The sequence below is a fragment of the Mauremys reevesii genome, linkage group 4 (assembly GCF_016161935.1).
Source record: "Mauremys reevesii isolate NIE-2019 linkage group 4, ASM1616193v1, whole genome shotgun sequence".
NCBI lineage: Eukaryota > Metazoa > Chordata > Testudines > Geoemydidae > Mauremys > Mauremys reevesii.
The window spans coordinates 116631081-116643657 of NC_052626.1; the positions used below are offsets into that span (position 1 = coordinate 116631081).

A 12577-nucleotide genomic window follows, 5' to 3' on the forward strand; every position below is an offset into this window, starting at 1 on the left:
CGGGGTGCAATGGGGGTGGCTGCGGGGAGGGTGGCAGGGCAGGGGTGCAGACAGGGGCTGGGGCAGGCAGGGGTGCAATGGGGGTGGCTGTGGCTGGGGTGCAATGGAGGGTGGCTGTGGCTGGGGTGCAAGTAGGGGCAGGCAGGGGTGCAATGGGGGTGACTGCGGGAGGGTGGCAGGGGTGCAGATGGGGCTGGGGCAGGGGTGCAATGGGGGTGGCAGGGCAGGGGTGCAGACAGGGGTTGGGGGCAGGGTGGGGTGCAGACAGGGGCAGGGGCAGACATGGGGTACAATGGGGGTGGCAGGGCAGGGGTACAGGCAGGGGCTGGGGGCAGGCAGGGGTGCAATGGGGGCAGGAAGGGGTGCAGACAGGGGCAGGGGCAGACATGGGGTACAATGGCGGGTGGCAGGGCAGGGGTGCAGGCAGGGGCTGGGGGCAGGCAGGGGTGCAATGGGGGCAGGCTGGGGTGCAGATAGGGGCTGGGGCAGGCGGGGTGCAATGGGGGCAGGCAGGGGTGCAGACAGGGGCTGGGGGCAGGCAGGGGTGCAGACAGGGGCTGGGGGCAGGCAGGGGTGCAATGGGGGCAGGCAGGGGTGCAGGCAGGGGCTGGGGGCAGGCAGGGGTGCAATGGGGGCAGGCAGGGGTGCAGACAGGGGCTGGGGGCAGGCAGGGGTGCAATGGGGAGGCAGGCAGGGGTGCAGACAGGGGCTGGGGCAGGCAGGGGTGCAATGGGGGCAGGCAGGGGGTGCAGGCAGGGGGCTGGGGGCAGGCAGGGGGTGCAATGGGGGACAGGCAGGGGGTGCAGGCAGGGGGCTGGGGCAGGCTGGGGGTGCAGGCAGGGGGCGGGGGGCAGGCAGGGGGTGCAATGGGGGCAGGCAGGGGTGCAGGCAGGGGCTGGGGCAGGCAGGGGTGCAATGGGGACAGGCAGGGGTGCAGGCAGGGGCTGGGGCAGGCAGGGGGTGCAGGCAGGGGGCTGGGGGCAGGCAGGGGGTGCAATGGGGGGCAGGCAGGGGGTGCAGGCAGGGGGCTGGGGGCAGGGTGGGAGGGGCGGGCTGCGGCTGGGGGGGTGCAGACACTCACACTGGAGGAGCGGCTGGAAGCAGCAGGATGCAGCCAGCCACCCACCAGGCAGCAGCAGGAGCCCCATGGCCAGAGGTCCGAGGAGCAGCACCAGCAGCAACAGGGCCAGGAGGCAGCTCACATGCCTCCCGCAGCGCCGCACGGCGCCCCCTGGCGGCCGGGAGGAGGAATTACACCTTCCCAACCAAAGCCCATGAAAACTTCCCTGGAGGGAAGCCAGTTAACAAGCGGTTCTAAAACCGCTTCTAAATTTAACAACCGGTTCGTACAAACCGGAGCGAACCGGCTCCAGCTCACCCCTGGCCGGGTTCCGTGGGTCAGGGTCAGGCTAGAGTCAGAGGTGGTTCCAGTGTAGATTCAAGAGGCAGGAATCAGCATCAGAGGTAGAATCAAACTGGAGTCAGAGACCAAGAGATCTTGCAAAGTCTGGCATTGCAACAGGCCAAAGTCTGTGTGGTTCGCCAGACAACTTCCTGGGGCAACCCCTGGGGTTAAACAGAGGCTTGGCCAATATAACGAGGTTCCGCCTCACCACTGCTGGCGCCTCCTGCTGGTCGCTCAAGGAATTAGCTCCATCCTGCCGTGGAGTGCCCTCTGCAGGTGGTGTCCCACCCATTTTCTGCTCTGCTGTGCTGTCTGGGACCTATGTCACTCCTCGGCTTGCAGTGTCCTCTTCTGGACACAGCCCTCCGACTGTGCCCCTGAGCATGATCTATAGGCACCAACCTTGGGTGATAGGAGATAACAGAGGGGCCTAATCTAGCAGAAACAGGCAGCACAAGATCAATGGGTGCAAATTGAAGCTTGATCGATTGGAGTATTGTAATAGCCTTCCCATGGATATGGAGAATCCTCTTTCACTTGAAATCTTTAAATTAAGTCAGGCTGTCTTTCTAGAAGATATACTCAAGCTCACTAAGTGAAATTGTATAGCCTATGTTATGCAGGAGGTCAAATGGGATGATCCCAATTGTCATTTCTGGCCTCAAAATCTATTAATATTAATCAGTTATTACTGGGGTGGGGATGGAGAAAGGAGTTGCTGCAGTGATGTTAGTGAATGGGGCAACTGCTCTATTTTTTTTTTATTTAACTCTGTTCAGTGTGAGGATTACACTCTCAATCACTTCACTGAAATTCACTGTAGCTGAATTTTGAAATGATAAATGTCACTAAATTGTTAAACAACGTAGCACTAGAAATTCAGAGTTCAGGTGGTGCTAGCTGAGTTTCAGTTCTGGGATGTGAGCCCTTAGAACAACTGTATTGTTTAATTCAAAAAATATGATTATGCCATTGTGTGGCAAGTGATCCTTTGTTGTGCTGAGATACACCAATGTGTTCAAGAGCCTATTGCATTCAGGATCTAGCAATGAGTTTCTGGTTGCTTCTCCCTTTAGGACAGAGAGATCAGAGTTTTCAAACAGATTTTTAAATTTAACAAAGCAAACTAACAATGGTCTTAGAAATCTCTCTTCAACAAGAAGCTGATTTTCTTCAAGGCAGACAGCTATGCAACTACTGCCAGCCCCATAGCAGTTTGCTTCCTCCTTCAATCTGATCCAAGCTAGTTTCCTAGGAAGCTAATGGGCCCCAGCTGTTTCTGGGTCCTTCTGATTAACCCTCGCTTCCCTATTCCTGCCTACTCTGCAATCATGAGATTTTCTGACCCAGCTACTTCAACCCTACTAGACCCAGAGGGACAACGTACTTAGCTATCCAACTACTGCCAATTCAAAGCACCTTGCTTCCTCATCGTTCTATCTGATACAACCTAGTTTCCTAGGAAGCTAAGGGGCCCCAAGTTGTTTCTAGGTCCTTCTGGTTAACCCTCGCTTCCCTATTCCACCCTACCCTGGCATCATGAAATTTTCAGACCCACATAGTGCAACCACATTTTACTGGCAAAGACCAAGACAAATCTGCAAATATCTCATAAACCAAGACATGACAAGATGCCATTCTAAGGATTTACAGATTTATATTAAATAAACTGTGATACTTACAGAGGAAATAACGATTTCCGTAGCTTTGCTATCCATCCTTCTTCTCGTTCTCCAATCCCAAGCGTACAATTACATAGGTAAAGTGACTGCTTACTACAACAGTTCTTTACACAGAATGAAAGAGCAATTTCATCCATTGTTGTAAGCCTGATGTGTTCCAATCTAATTTCTTGGAAATTATCCATTGCACTTTTTGCAAACTTTTCATCCTGACTCTCATACAAACAGTGAAACAACTCAAGCTGGTCACGCAGTTTCCCAGAGGTCTTATAAGGCAGAAGGGAGATGTTTTTCGCTTCTGCTTCAAACCACTTCAATAAATCCTTCTTTATTGGAGATGATGTTTCACATTGTAATTTGTTTTTCATGTCATATACTCTCTTTTTATTTAAGAGACCAAACAAGAAACGTACTGTTAACATCAAATAATTATTTTTAGATGGTCCATAAATTTTTAGCAAGTGAGTCACGTCTTTCTTAGAAGACAAAGATTTTTTCATTGTCTCTTCATCTTCCTCTAGCACATAGAACAGAGCTGCAAAAAACTCTTGGAAACTCAAGTGAATGAAGCTGTAGACACTTTCACATTCTATATCTTTTTGAAAAATACTTTTATTCAGAAAGAGAGATTGAATCTTAGACAAAGATAAATTGTGTTTCTTCAGGTCACCTTCTTCAAACAGGATTTTCCGTTCTAAAATTCCATCTGCAGCCAATGAGCAAAGCTCCCACAGAGATGTTTTCGTATCTATTGAATCAGTGAAATGATCACTTAACAGACTGTTCAGAAAGAGCAAATATACTGATGTGGTTGTTTTTGAAGTTTGTGCAAGATCTTCCCCTCTTTCCATCTGTTGCTTCATAACCGTGCAGATGATCCAACACACAATGGGGACAAAGCACATGGTGAAGAGCATTTCATTTTCTTGGACAAAATTAAATGCTTGTGTTGCTTTCTTTTCATCACCAAAGAATTTATGAAAATATTCTTTCCTGTCATCTCCAGAAAATCCCCTTATCTCTGCATAACATGGAAATTTCAAATTCTGCTTTAGTTTCTCCAGAGCAGTTGGTCTTGTAGTGATCAGTAAAAAGGATTTTTGAAGAACTTTCTTTCTCAATAAACTGCACAGTACGGTATCCACTAGCTTCTTCTCAAATGGGTCTCTGCACAGACTAACTTCATCAATGTCTAGCAAGGAATTCAATTCATCAAAACCATCTATTATGAACAGGAGTTTTTCTGGCTTCTCAAAGATTTCTTTAATTGGTCTTACTCCATCAGGAAAATTGTCTAAAACCAAATCAGCAACACTTTTCTTTGCAGTAACACGATTTATTTTTCTGCAATTTATATAGAAAACATAATCAAACTTTTTCTGATAGAGTTTTCCAGCTGCCCAGTCCAACATGATCTTTCTTGCTGTCATTGTTTTCCCAATTCCAGCAGCTCCCTGCAGCACAACAGTTTTTGGGCTTTGTTGATTTCTATCAGGGTCAAATAAAACATTAATCTTAGTGAGACTGGTCTGGTGAGCCATCAGTTCTGTGTGTTTCCTTCCTCTGGTGATTATTTCATGTTCTTTCTCCTCCCGCTGCTGATGTTCCTTTACAATAAGCAGTTCTGTGTATCTTTTGTCTAGACTCACTTGTTCACCCATGCGAGCATTCCTATCTTCTATCATTTGGTATTCTTCTTGTATATGTTCTCTATACGTCTTCTGGTAATCTAATTCAATGACAATGGCATGAAGCATTAGACATACTGAGTACAGTTGTTCAAATAAAGATCATTTGAACTGCCATTCATCGGTTATATCCAAAGGTTGGACAGGACAAGATATTGGTGACATTCTGTTCTTTCCAGTCTCCCAGTATTCCCACCATCATGTGACTTGACATTTTGCTAGAATTTTTCATGTTAAAAATAGTCTCTGGTCTTTTATAATTTAATTATTTTGTAGGTGATCATCTCTCACCTTGGTTCTGATTTAGCAAACCACTTAAGCACAGATTGAAGTCCCAGTACAATAAATGAGATTTGAGCATGTGCTTAAAGTTAAAAATTTGATTAAATGCTTTTCTGAATAAGGATAATTTGGCTCATTCCTTTTTTTTTTTTTTGGTTCCTTCTGATCTTTTCTTTTAGTTTCTGTGTTATTTCTCTATTCTCCTCCCCCTCCCTCCAGTACCTTTGGTCGTCTTTATGTGTAACTACTTCTCTTCTTGCTCCCTGGTTATGTTTTCTCTCCTCTCCTGTTTGCTAGCTCTTTTAATCGCTTTCTGTTTTTCTCACCTCTAGATACCCTTCTCTGCTTCACCTTCCACCCTCATTCCTTGATACTGCCACTCCAAACACTGGAGGATAGGATTGGACACCGGTATTTAGTTGGGGCCCATCTCTAATCCTGAGTAGTGCAGTATGGGAGGTAGAGTGCCAGTGTTTCAGTGGACAGCTGACTTGCTTATGAAGGTCCTGTCTCTTCTATGGGCCACGATCCCTAGCTTGACTTCATCTTCCATGGTGTCCTATGGTTTTCTCTCTCGCTGAGCAACCACGGCTCATGGTAGGAGATGTAGTCCGGAGAGGGCTCCTGACCCATATTGGAGAAAGGGGTCATGAGGCACAAAATTATGACTCCCCTACAGCACTCTGCCAACATTTCAGAATGCTACTGTAACCCACACACCTCCTGGGTGTGGTGTTCTGTCCTATCTAGTGACACTGAGACCACTTAGAGAGAGGGAGAGAGAGAGAGAGATAAAATGAGTCTGCTCTACAACCTTAGCTAACAGCAAGTTGGCTTTTAGCTCATGCAGTAGAGGTTCATGCACTACACTCCGGAGGTAGCAGATTCAATCCTGCCCGCCGATGACTGCGATCTGTCGGCACCACACTGTGTTAAAAATTGTGTTAGAAAGACATCCTTTAAAAGGTTTTAAACCACGGGCACCATTAAACCAGTTTACAGGCTGTGTGCATAGGGCCAAACCATATGAGCACACTTTAGAAAAACAAAAATGTGTTCTAGCCTGAGTACGAGCACACAGACCAACCACAATGCATTAAATGATTTAGCAGTATTCACATATTAACCATTTCTAGAAATGGTCATCACACAATTCCTAATACAGTGTAAGTTGACCAGGGGCAGCTCTAAGAATCCCGCCGCCCCAAGCAGGGCGGCGCGCCGCGGGGCGCGCTCTGGCGGTGCCGGTCCCGTGGCTCCGGGGGACCTCTGGCAGACATGCCTGCAGAGGTTCCGCTGGTCCCGTGGCTCCAGTGGAGCTTCCGCAGTCATGCCTGCAGGAGGTCCGCCGGAGCCAGCTGCCGCCCTGCCGGCAAAATGCCACCCCAAGCGCGCGCTTGGCACGCTGGGGTCTGGAGCCGGCCCTGAAGTTGACCCAATAAGAGCACAGCAAATGGCTTCTTCATAGGAAGCAGCCCTGCATGTGTCAGTGTGGGATTTGTCCTGCTATAATATTTTGGACATAACAATTTAATATATTTGTTCATTCTTTGTAGGTCAGTAGTATAGTCCTTTAATTACATTTATTGTTGTTCTCTGAGTTCCCCTCGTTTGAGATGCATCTTTCTGTCATAATTAGACTACTGCATCCACTTCTTAGTCCAAGTGCCGTCTTACCAGAGCCTTTCAGAGAGGGATTATCAACTCCCTGCTCCTTGGCCTGATGTTTCTCTGCACATGGTCCCAGATCCCCTCGTCTGTCATTCCCTCTTGTTTCTTCTTCAGCTTTTACTGTTTTCTCCTTTTCCTGTGATAAAACTAACAAGGGAGATTAATTGCAATAATACCATAGCGTTTAAGGCCAGAAGGGAACCACCTGATCATGTAGTCTGACCTCCAACCAACACCCCCCAGCCCCTGAACACTAAACCCAACAACCAAAATGAGACCAAAGTATTACAGCCCACAGGATACTAGACTATTATGTGCCACAGGCAGAGAATAGGAGGGACCGAGATGTACCAGTGTCTGAGGCCCCAGCAGTGGCAGGGAAATGATTAAGTGAGATACACCCAGATAATCCTGGATAGCAACCTGCACCCACACACTGCAGAGGAAAGGAGAAAAAAAACCAAGTCACGGCCAATCTGCCCTGCTGACTTACATGCACAAGTTAGAAAATCCTACCCAGGGTTTTATCATGGAATTGCCACCTCATCCATAAGTACAGTGTATAACAGGGCTAGATTGGACCTGGTGTTTACACAGGTGTGGAAGGAGAAGGCATGGTCCTAATTGCACACCCTTGGAATTCCCACACAGTAACCAGAGATAATTGCAGTACCTGATCTCAGGGGAGCATGGGAAATGTATCCATGGGAGAACCAGCACCCCCAAAAAGTCAGTGAGAAGCAGAGAGGAGGTAGAACCCTGACCCTGTTCCCCTCCACATCAGACTGCTGAGAAGGAGCAGCACACATGGGAGAATCTTAGAGCTGGTTAGAATTTCTTTTTTCCCCACCATGGAAAATTTTGAGGTTTTGGTAGAAAAAACAAAACAATCAAACATAAAACTGTGAAAGCCAAAAAGTTTTGGCTGAAAACCAAAATTTTGATTAAAAAATGCTGCTGCAATGTGTTATGGGAATTGTAGTTTGTTTGCCTCATGCTCCCATTCTCTTCTATGGGCAAAGATCCCTAGCCTGACTACATCTTCCATGATGCACCATGTTTCTTTGCTCTTGCTGAGCCACCATGTTGCATTGTGGGAGACGTAGTCCAGAGAGGGAGCCTAGCCCTTAGAAAAGAAAGGGGTCATGAGGCACCTTAACTATAACTCCCATACAGCACTCCAGCAGCTTTTCAGAATCAAAATTGTTTTGTTTTCATAAGAAAAGATTTTGTTTTTCCCATGGAAAGCAGGCAATTTTCACAAACAAAATTTCTTTTGACAAAAAGCCAATTTTCCGTTGACAATTTGCTGTATCCTATTGGTCACACTTCCCTTGCATGCCAGGGAGCTCATGAAGATTGTGGTTGCTGGGAATAAGGGATTGAATGTCTCTTTGATCATTGCTGGCCAGGAGCAAGGCTTACAAAAGTTTCCTGAGCCTGAAAGCTTGTCTGTTTCCTGAGCATCAGTCTCCCCAAAGCATTTCTTTGATCCAAGAATTCACAAAACATTGGCTATTGAAATGCAGGTGTCATTTATGTTATCTATTATGGTTTTTTCCTCACGATTTTTTATATTAAAATAATGTAAACAGTCAAAGTTTCACAAATGTAAAAAATATTTAATGTGTCCCTTAGCAGTTTCCCTCTTCCAGCAAAATCAGAGTTCCCCACTGCTGCTGTCACCATAAGAGATGCCATGCTGGCCCAAGGAGGTTCAATGATGAAGATATTGCAAAAGTCTCTCTGAGACGTGCCCTCCCACCCTGTCCTGCTCTCCCCATTCCCTGGCAGCACAGCTCCAATGGAGCCACATTGTCCCAGGGATCCGCCTGAATGGACTGAGCCCTGATAAACAGCCCATACAGCCCTAGGTCAGTTAGTGATGTGTCCAAAGGGACTTGGAAAGGAATGTGTTTTCCTCCCACCTCCCTCCCTGGCCGTGCTCTGGCCTTAGTCCTACTCCTCAGCTTTCTGCCCTAGCTCACTTCCCCCTCTCTATGGATCCCATGCCCACCACGATTGCACAAGCCTGCACGGAGCTGACCTCCAGGCTCTGGGAAGGGTTAACCCATAGGTACATCTAGGTACATCTCAAACAGAACAGATGTTGTTGTTAAAGCATACTGGGTGTATTTTTAGGTCCTTTCAGCTTTCTGCTACAGAAATGCAGACAGCTACCTCATCCTTTCACCCCTAGTGATTAGTTTGAGGTTTAAAGGCTGTCCTCAAGGGAAAAAAGTTTAGAAACTACTAACAAAAACAAAAAGACATGAGATCTCCCTGATTCTGAGGCTGGTGGCTAGTTCTAAAATGATCTGAGCTTGAGGGTTGTTCTAAATTACACCAACTGGTGATCCCAAGGAGCCAGTATAGTTCCAGGATTCACTGGAGTACGATAGTGCTCGTTCCACGACCACACCTCCTCGGCTAGGGACTGCATGAGATGCTGGCACAGAAGCAGCCTAGGCCAGTTCTCTGCTAGCTGGGGATTCCCCTTCCAGTTTCTTCTATATTCTTTGTGCCATCAGACCACAGCAAAGCAGTAGAACCATAGGGTATCTGGGCTGCCAGTTCCCTCAGATCGCTTGCTCTTTCCCCCATTTCTCATTCTCAGATTCTCCACTAAGATCCAATCTGAAAACTGAACAGGTTTGCAATTTATCTAGGGTAGCAAGACAGCAAGTATAAAAAATCAAGACAGAGTGTGGGGAGTAATAGGCACCTATATAAGAAAAATCCCTGAATATCGGGACTATCCCTATGAAATCGGGACATCTGGCCACCCTACATTTATCACAGCTTTTTCTTCTGATGTGGCTTGTCAATACAGTATCCATATAGCAACTTGTGTGTTCCCTCTCGTGCCGGAACGTCCAATTTCACACGCGCACTAGGAAAATCCTGCATCCCTGCTTTGGACCACTCTGGCTTCCACTGGCTTTCCCTTCTGTCCTGGAACCTACTCAATATTATTAACCGACTGCAGCTGTTACTGCTTCTGCTGTATCTTTTTTTGTTTTTTGGGGTGGGTGAGGGGGAATACTGAAAAAGAGTTTCCCAGGAGTCACAGCAACTTTAGGCTCTTTACCCGTCTTTGTTTCCTCCATGAGTTTAGCAGCAGACTGTCTCAGGTCGATCTGATTGAGGATTACTGGGGTTACTTCCATCATATCTTCCCCATGGTATTCTAACCTGAGAGGCACAACCTCTAACACATTGGTTTCTCTAGCTCACCATGGTGGATGTTGTTTTCCCTCATCATCAGATAGATTATGAGTATAAAAGATTTAAATACAAACTGAGAGATTGCCCAGTCGCTGCACAAGGACGTACCTGCCTGACAGAGCTCACAGTCTACAACAAATAAATACCCTGCATTGCGCTATGCAGGCTGCCAAACTCTCCCCCTGGGGGACTGTCCAGGTCAGTGAATTCTAAAGGCCTCTAGGGAGAGCCCCACTGCCAGCCCCGGAGCTTCCATCCCAGGAACCCTGGGCAGAACCAACCTAGCTGAGCTCCACTATCACCCTGGGTGAGAGGAACTGGAATGATGGTAACAGGAGATTGAGTTTAACTCACAACAGAGCACATGGAGTCTAACTAAAGAGTGGATCACCATTGACATTGTCTCTTACACTCATGTGGAACACAGCGGAGAGGCTAACAGAGGGAGTTTGACTGGGAGTTCTCCTGGGGAGAGCCCACTAAGGCTTTCATCTTGCAGGATTCTCTGAGTACTTACTGCAACAGCTGAGGAAGCTCTTAGAAGAAGGTAATATGGATGGTGAGAGATCAGCTGTTGTGACCTGCACAGGATGTGCCATGTTTGTCTTTCTTCCACAGAACAGAAGTGACTTGATCTGTACAAAGTGCAAGCTGGTCTCCATATTGGAGGAGAAGGTTCAAGATCTGGAGAAACAAGTATCAACCCTGCGTTGCATAAGAGAAAATGAAGATTTCCTGGACAGATGTCAGGAGATGCTTCTACAGGCACAACATTCTGAAGAATCAGAGCAGGCTGCACAGCGAGGACAGAAGGATGGTGAAAAATTTGACAGCACGTGACCTCCAGAATGCAGATACACGTGAGCAACTGTTTTCATGTTCTCTCCACAGGTACTACGGACACTCCCCGGGTTACACAAGACCCGACTTACCCAAATCCACATTTATGGAAAAAGTTCCATAAGCTAGAAATAGGAGGGTTTGTTTGTTTTTGTGTAATGGTCGGGTATATGTTTCCAACTTATGCAAAATTTGAGTTACACAAGGTGTTCCAGAACGGAACACTTGCATAAGTCAGGGAGCATCTGTAATGCGGAGAGTGGACTAGATGATACATCTGAGGGAAGGGAGCAGAAGGAGACTCCACCGATTGGAAGGCATGAGATGCACTTTCCTAGGGATGGGGGTTCCATGAACACCGCTCCCAAGAGAAGGAGGGGGTGGGTGGTCGGGGACTCCCTCCTCGGGGAACTGCGTCATCTATCTGCCATCCCGACCAGGAAAACCAAGAAATGTGCTGCTTGCCAGGAGCTAGGATTCACGATGTGATGCAGAGACTGCCGAGACTCATCAAGCCCTCAGATCACTATCTCTTCCTGCTTCCCCACGTGGGCACCAATGATACTGACAAGAATGACCTTGAGCAGATCACTGCAGACTACATGGCTCTGGGAAGAAGGATAAAGGAGTTTGAGGTGCAAGTGGTGTTCTCATCCATCCTCCCTGTAGAAGGAAAAGGCCCAGGTAGAGACTGTTGAATCGTGGAAGTCAACGAATGGCTACGCAGGTGGTGTCGGAGAGAAGGCTTTTGATTCTTTGACCATGGGATGGTGTTCCAAGAAGAAGGATTGCTAGCCAGAGATGGGCTCCACCTAACAAAGAGAGGGAAGAGCATCTTTGCAAGCAGGCTGGCTAACCTAGTGAGGAGGGCTTTAAACTAGGTTCAACGGGGGAAGGAAACCAAAGCCCTGAGGTAAGTGGGGTAGTGGGATACCGGGAGGAAGCACGAGCAGGAGAGCACAAGAGGGGAGGACTCCTGCCTCATACTGAGAAATGAGGGAGGCAACCTAGTGACAGAGGATGTGGAAAAAGCTAATATACTCAATATATATTTTTGCCTCTGTCTTCATGAACAAGGTCAGCTCCCAAACTACTGCACTGGGCAGCACAGTATGGGGAGGAGGTGACCAGCCCTCTGTGGAGAAAGAAGTGGTTCAGGACTATTTAGAAAAGCTGGATGAGCACAAGTCCATGGGGCCGGATGCACTGCATCTGAGGATGCTAAAGACGTTGGTGGATGTGATTGCAGAGCCATTGGCCATTATCTTTGAAAATTCATGGCGATCGGGGGAGGTCCCAGATGACTGGAAAAAGGCTAATGTAATGCCCATCTTTAAAAAAGGGAAGGAGGAGGATCCGGGGAACTACAGGCTAGTCAGCCTCACCTCAGTCCCTGGAAAAATCATGAAGCAGGTCCCCAAGGAATCAATTATGATGCACTTAGAGGAGAGGAAAGTGATCAGGAACAGTCAGCATGGATTCACCAAGGGCAAGTCATGCCTGACTAATCTAAATGCCTTCTATGAGGAGATAACTGGCTCTATGGATGAGGAGAAAGCAGTGGACGTGTTATTCCTGGACTTTAGCAATGCTTTTGATACGGTCGCCCACAGTATTCTTTCCAGCAAGTTAAAGAGGTATGGGCTGGATGAACAGACTATAAGGTGGATAGAAAGCTGGTTAGATTGTCGGGCTCAACGGGTAGTGATCAACGGCTCGATGTCTAGTTGGCAGCCGGTTTCAAGCGAAGTGCCCCAAGGGTTGGTCCTGGGGCTAGTTTT

At 47.6% G+C, this 12577-nt stretch overlaps 1 pseudogene; it reads right to left on the minus strand.

Annotated features, from left to right (window-relative positions):
• LOC120403834 overlaps positions 1-12577 on the minus strand; it is a 282366-nt pseudogene that overhangs the window by 255612 nt on the left and 14177 nt on the right.